The sequence below is a fragment of the Cupressus sempervirens genome, chromosome 4 (assembly GCF_028749045.1).
Source record: "Cupressus sempervirens isolate cs-2001-9-10 chromosome 4, ASM2874904v1, whole genome shotgun sequence".
Taxonomy (NCBI): Eukaryota; Viridiplantae; Streptophyta; class Pinopsida; order Cupressales; family Cupressaceae; genus Cupressus; species Cupressus sempervirens.
The window spans coordinates 99,726,448-99,734,519 of record NC_143121.1 but is presented as its reverse complement, the minus strand read 5'-3'; positions in this window follow the sequence as shown (position 1 = coordinate 99,734,519).

The following is an 8,072-nucleotide window of genomic DNA, read 5'->3' as shown; positions in this document are numbered from 1 at the left end:
AATTGAGTAATATTATTTTCAATAGTTGGATGTATCGACGTTCGTGTCACCCATTGCTTTGGATCTTGTCGTATTTATTTGAGTGGCAAGTAATAAACACCGTCCTACACCGACTAGTTTGACGGTCCCAAAGCGTACTTTTTATTATTGAATAGAGGAAAACCTAAGCTTGACATGTAATGCGCTTAAAGCAGGTGCTCAATACCTGGACGCTTTGGATGACTTCAAAGTAGTCATTCCCTCTACATGATTTCCCACCGTTTGATGCAAATTTGAGCTCCTAACTTTCATATAGGGAAACGCCTGCGGTGTAATTACTCACAGATTGGTCGGCACAGACGAAGAGACATCCAGAAACACTATGAGAAACATGTGCAACCGTTTGTGCAGCTTCCCAGCCACTTTTTTCCACTAATTTCATAAATATTGGATCGACTTCCCTTTCTATAAGACTCGTACATTGATTACATTTTAGTTTGGTACAAATTCAATGTACGGGGCCGGTTTTCCAGCGTTCCAGTTTGGAGTGTACTGCTCTGTTTTTTCAGCATTCTCTTGACTATGAGTGAAACTGCTATTCGCCCATCCAGCCATTAGTCTTTGCATTTGAGGGTCGCCTTGATCAGAATGTGCTCAGTCTTATCTCGCTTTAGATTTTTTTGGATAGGTTGGTTTATTTTTTTATAATTTTAAATTCTTACTTTTAGCTGCTTTTAGTCAGCGTTAAGACTTTCTTCTTCCCCTCTCTTTCTATACATACATATATGAATGAATATTGTATTGAAAAGGAGGATATATGATATATAATTGATAATGCAATAAATAATAATAAGATAATTTTTAACTTTGATTCAAATAATATGTTTCAAAAATTTAATCAATCATCATAATTATTTAAAGATATTAATGAGAAGTTTTATGAATTAAAATAATAACTCACATTATCATAATGATTGTATGTTTTAATATCTTTTGTATATATAAAATAAAATAAAAAATGTTAAAAGGTAAATATAATTTAAGAAATATTTGATTTTAAAGTGCCCATGAAGATAACACATATACAGAGGGACATACAAATAGATCACAATATTAAAATAAATAATATATCATTCCATTTATTATGTCACCTCTACTGGCTTATTTTCACCATGCTAAAATATATTTAGAGTTATAAAATGTGTTTGACAAATTGAAAAATATATTTAAAAAAAATATTAATAAAAATTGACAAAAATCATTTTTTATGTCATAACTTTACAATTTCTTTTTGATGAATAGTCATTTTCTATAAATAAATAATATACTAGTTATAATTCACACAAAAGTGTTGGGGCATACATGATCTACCCTCAAGAGTTCACATGGTTGAAGTCAGAATCAACTACTATTCAAAAAAAAAAAAAAAAAACATTAAGCAACCCCTCAGGTTGCCAAAGTAGTACTAGCTGAGGGGGTTGGTTCATTACGATCATGAAAATGTCAGTCATCCCTAGGATTGGCAGGGGGCAAGGAATAGTCCAACCATCAGCAAAATCATTAAAGGCCCGGTCTCCATCCTTCATATTAGCTCGTGCAGGAGAAATAACCAACTCTAGGAAAAAAGGTCATTTGCTAGAAACCACATGAAGATCACCATGAGGGGGAGCCACTAGACTTGGAGACCAACCAGAGCCACGACGAGGCAGAGAAGTTGAGCGGTGACACCATACACCATTGCCACGACTAGGAGAGTGATGACGGGAAGCCTGCAAACATGGCATGTGAGAGTGGTGGGCAAATGAGTTGTGCCCTTGGCAACAACCCTTGGGTAGAGTGTGATCAGGAAGCACTCTGGCAACCATACAAAGAGCATTACCCTAATGATTGGGTAGCTCCTAGAGGTGGGCCACCTCTAGAGCCACCTTATTGGCTTGGAGTTGAATTTGCATCATTACATTATTACAAATGTATGCATTAGTGTACATAGCAACAGTTATGTAAAGAAAACAATGAGTGAAAAGAACAACATTCCTATCTTTCCACAAAGTAAACAAAATCTCCATCCTAAAGGTATGTTAGATTTGGGTAAATTATCTAGGGAACCTGGGGGAGTCACCTAACAGAAACATATGCTAGGAAAAAGGTTCTAGCCAAAACGGCTTAAAGAAATCATCAATCTAGTGCCAATAGTTTTGGGCACATCTACAAAAAAAAAAAAAAATGCAAAAAGGACTCTGGCTCCCCATAAAAAGGACACCGAGGATTCAAAACCCTGATATTCTTGAGCCAAGGCCCAAGGGGAAGACTTTGAAACATCAGGTACCAATCAAAATGTGCAATCTTGGGCCTAGTAATGGCACTCCATATGGTATCAAAATGCTTTCTCCACTGCGAAAGAGAAGACTACAGATGCCAATGCTAGTTGAGGCTATCCACCATTTGCAAATGGGGAGAAAGCCATCGGTACCCCAAACTTGGTTTGTAGCTAGTGAAATGAGTGGCAAGATACCACTTCCAGTCTGTCCACCAAGGTTGACTAGACTAAATACCCACCTTGTGAATTAAGTGATCTTAAATTGCAAAAAGCAATAGATCAAAAGTTTGTCGATCTGAATGGGCAAAGTCAAACTGGACTTACATATGTTCCCAAGATTTGAGACTCATAGAGACCCTCGAAAAGAGGTCCTTAGGTGTCTTGATGCCACATTTGAAAAAATGTAGAGCACTAGCACCTTGAGTCTTGGGTAGAGGAACAACTTGGATGGCAAATATTGGAGACCACCAAATGTTCTATTGATTCAAAGAGAGCCCATCATGAAACCCATCACCAGACTAGTGAAGCCAAGGCTTGATAACTTCCCAAGCTTTCCATATGCTCTTGATAACAAAAGAGCCCTATATGTGCATAGCTTCCCACATGATGAGACGGGTTTGAAAGCTAATCCCCTTCCATGCATGCTTATTAATAGGAAACCTAGAAGAAATGCAATGCTGAACCAAAACTTTTCAAGCTTCATCTCTAGTTATGGCACCTATAATCCATTTGGCACAAAGAGCGAGGCCTTCCTTTTGTGTGGAAAGAAGGGCAAGGCCACCAGACTGTTTGGGGAGACAATGAAAATCCCAAGCCACTTTGTAAAAGCCATGATGGTTAGAACTGAAAGCCCAAAGAAAGTTACAAAGGAATTCCTCTAATTTTAGATAAGAGGATTTGGAAGGAGCCTAGTAGGAAGAATAATAGACATGCATAGCCACCAGGACTTTTAAACAAATCTAAAATTTCCCAACAAGAGAAAGGGGTTTAGTACGCCAATAGTCAAGCTTTTTTTTCAATCTTGACAAGCATAACATTCCACAAATCAACTGGCAAAGCTTGAAAGGCAAAGGGAATTCCCAAAAAGCAAAAGATCTCCCTATGAGTGACCCATTTCCATTTGAACTAGTCAAGCCATGGCAGAGCTAGAATAAAATATTCCCTATAACATAGCATTTTGTGACATTGAATAGTAGAATCAAAGGCTTGACAAAAGTTGTCTAGGCATTGCAAGGCATTAATGATGTTTTCCTCATCCTCCAAAATAGTGAGAAAGGAATCATTAGTAAAGTGCCCATTGACCAACTAAGAAGAGGAATCTAGCTAGGAGATGCCACAAACCAAACTAGAAGAAATAGAGTGGGCTAGCAAGTAACCAAACCCTTTAGCAACAAGAACGTATAAAGCCAAAGCTAGATAGAAAACCTACCAGATGGAGCAAAATAGCCCAAAGGCTTTAGATTGGGAGCTATTGATAATTATACAAGCATTAGCATCTCCAAAAACCATCTCCATAGATTGAAGAAAATTGGGTCTGAAATCAAGAGCTTGGAGCATAGCTAGGATGAAAGGCCATTCAATCTAGTCATAAGCTTTAGCAAAATCAATTTTAAAAAACACAAACAATTGATTGGATTTCCAATCCCACTTTGTGCCTTCCTAGACACCAATAATGTTATCAAGAATATACCTAGACTTAATAAAGCTAGTTTTCTTTGGCCACACAATTAAAGGTAGGAGATGGAAAATTTTGAGAGAAATTACATTAGCAATAATCTTATAAGAACATTAAGCAAAGTAATGGGCCACTAGTTATCGATTTCCTCAAGATCACTAGCTTTAGGTATGAATTTGATGTTTCTTTTGTTGATAATAGCTCCTAGACTCTTAGAATGATAGGCTTCAAGATAAACTTTGTGCAAGTTGGGACCAATAGACTTCCAAATGTGTTTGTAAATTTTACAAGGAAAATGATCAAACCCAGGGGATTCATCGCCATTCATGGAAAATATAGCTTCCTTGAGGTCTCAAATAGTGAGAAGTTGCTCACACAAAAAACATTGCTTGACTATTAGGCGGTTTTGAGTAATATAAACACACATGCTAAGGGCTTCCTCACAAGAAACTAAATTTCCTTATGAAGAAATTTTTTTTTCATAGTGGTCAATAAAAGCTTGCAGGATGTCAGGGAGACTGGAGAGAAAAAAATTTCCCTAACTGATCTTTTTAATTCCAAAATTGGTATGATAGGCTCTAAGAGCCTCGAAGAATTGTTTAGAAGCCTTATTGCCAACCTCAACCAATGGAGTGAGCTTTGATTTGGGCCCCTAGAGTAGCATAATTATTGGAAATCTATTTGTGATGATGAAGCTTGACAAGCTGAATTTGAAAATTGTTTCTTTGTACTTTTAATTTGAAAATGGAAAGACTTTTCTATAATATAGATAAAAATATTAATGTATTTTCTTTCATTTGCTATATTGATGTGAAAAATAAATTACTAAATGTCATCATTTAATTCATGCTTAAAACAACTAAGACTTCTCTGTATTTTGTAAGAAATTGCTGTAATATTCAATTCTGTAAAGACATTATCATAATTTCCAGTCATTATCAATGTCCCATCTATAGTCAAAATGTATGATAAAAAGGAGGGAAATATTACAAAATTTTGTCATAAGCTTCAATAAATTCACACTTTCTATCAATTGTTTACATAGTGACTTCTTAAATCACTTTTAGAAAATGCTTGAATGCTTTACGTGTTCACAAATTTTCGAAAATCATTGAGTCATTGATGATTCAAAAAGGATTTGTGCTTTTTTAGGAAGTAGTTTTTAAACACAATAGTATCATCTCAATTTCTAATGATGAATTTTCCAATTTTTAACTTTTATAATATAAAATCTAACCTCTAGAAGGAAAAGTCAAAGTTTAATGTGTATAAGCTGATAGTTGTTATTTTGTGTACAAAATTACAACCATTTAGTTTTATAATAGATATGTTAGTAAAGATAGATCATACGCACATTTCAAAATTTGAATCTAATATATATTTTGACAATAATAATAGGGAATTTAGGGAATATTAGGTAGTAATTTTGGAGTCAAAATCTTTTGTTCACTTATTTTTACAACAATTTTTTTTCATTGGGGAGAATTTGTGAATTCAAAATAGTGAATCTATATGGATTCATGTGTGAATGATTTCTCATGAAACATGTATTAATGAGTTTGAAAAAAAAATTATAATTTTACTTGTAGAAATATCTATTACTTATCAATTGATGACATTAAAGGGCTTTCTAATGAAGGCTTTATAAGGCACAACACTTGGTGAAAATTTTGTGATTGCGGTTACAAGGAGAGTAGGTATAACCATGGAGGAAACTCCTAAGTTAAGTGTGGTTGAGTTGGAGTAGTACTAGGATGTGTGTGTTGGAAAAATGCTCAATGCTCACCTCAGGATTCATGATAAGGACTTAACCACATCATGTGTACTATAAGTTTAGTGGTAGTATCAAGTATTGACAACTCAAACTTTTTGTGCAACAAAAAACCCTCTCTAAGAAGTGATATTAGAACTTGGGCACAGGTTTGAATCCTCAAACCCTTAGATAATGGAAGTAGAGATTATTGGCAAAATATTTAGTGAACCCAATAGAATTTGTGACAAGGGCTTAATTGTCTCCTATCTACTCTAGGTTGAGTGGTTGTATCAAGCATTAACAAATTGGTCTTTTGGCAGAATAGAAACTCGGTCTAGCAAGGTGATTTCTTGAGAATCTCAATGATTCACCTCAGTGATCATCACCTAGATATAATGAGTGCTAAGTATGTTGGTTCTCCAAATTGTTGGTTGAATTCCTACAAGCCTTTCTTGGTCAATGCTAGGAACTCCAACATAGTCTTGGGCAATGTCTAAAAATAAAACTTAATTATTAAAGTTTCGCACTTCAGGCTCTGTAGAACTAGGCATGCATACCTTTATGTCAACCCTTTCAATGGGTTGGAGTTCATTGGTGCAAATTTTAGGAATGATATTCTTGAGTTGGAAAGTTTGTTTACAAGGAGAAATAAACAATGTGAATTGTTTGACTATGTATGAAAGTTATCAAGTAATGGAGTGTAATAAACTATTTTTATGATGCTTACAAGTGTAAAGGATACAAAATATCACCTTCCCCAAAATTGTCCTTATCTTTAGAAGAAACAAAAGACTAGCCCTTTTCCATTGGGAGAATAAAGTCAATTTCAATATTAACTACAAATTTCAAATTGTGTAGAGATGAGCACACTACTATCAATTGTTGGATAGAGAAATAGAAGTCATAAAACCCTAGTTAATTGTATTTGACTTCAATATATGAATAGAAATTATACAAATCACACACAAGCATATGATTTTAGCTTATTAAAGGATTTTCTTTAATTTCAATCTATCAACAATGATATAAATCCAAGAGGGCAGTTAACTGATAACAATATTGATGATCAATTCATGGACTTCAGAACAAAAATAGAGGATTTTTATTAATTCTAAAAAGAAGAGTACAATTAGGATGTGACTCCTTGCAATATCTATCCTATGCTGCATACATAAATATATCTTTCAGTATTTCTTTTCTATCTCTTGCTATCTATAGCTATTTATCCTAAGGTCATGGTACCATTTCTTATAGAAAATGGAAGGGTGCATAAAGCTTTGAACCTTAATAAAAAGATAACTAATAAATAATTACAACCACTCACCAAAATTTACAATGACAAAACATAAAAAGTTCAAAAAATCTATAATTCTTGTATCATGTTGAGAATCTCATCAAAGTGTCAGTTGCCCTAAAGATCTTCAAAATCTAAAAGAATGGAATCAACCTCATCCTTATCCTTCTGAAGCTCCAATTCATGGTTGTCGCTAGTAAAGCTTGTATAACTAGTCTGCAATTCCCAAGAAGCAACTTACATACTATTCAGAACATCTAATTGTTCTTCCTAGGTTAGAGTCAATCCTAGTTGCATAATATGCATCTTGTATTGTAAGCTTGAATTGGTAATCCCATGGTTGCATGTCTTCAAAACCTACAAACAAAGATTCAAATATTGTATTGCAAGAATGATGCTGATGAGAAACCTCATGGTGTCCATTTAACAATGATATAAAATACATTAATAGTGGCCATCCTTCCACATGCACCAACATAAAATTATTATCACATTTAATTCAATGTGAAGACCAACCAATATACTTAGCTATTTTCACATGCTTTTCTTGTCATGAGGTTGAAGAAATAATATTCTTAATTTCCCTTTAACATTTCTTTTTCCAAGTATAGCCTTGTAGAAATCTCCATCCTGCAAAGTCACAAAATTGAGATAACACAATGGCTCGAGAAATTGCAAAATCAGATAAGTAAAATTTTGCCTTGCGTGCAACATTGTGAAATAAGATAATCACAATTCAATGCTAAGCAAAATCGTAAAATTGGATAGAGAAAGTTCTATCAAACTCTAAATCACAAAATTGGGTAGAGAAAGTTTTGTGAAAATCCAAATCACAAAAATGGGCCCAACATTATATCACCTTCCCAATATTTTGAATTTTTGATCTCCAATACCTTGCAAATTTCATACCTCTAAAATAGAAAAAAAATCATTATTTCACAACCCTGCTCAATCCAAGACTCCAAAAATCAGAAATGACTCATCCAAAAGAAAAACTTATCTAGATTAACATCAAAGTGTTCCTTTTATTGTCATGAGAGATGGATTCATATAT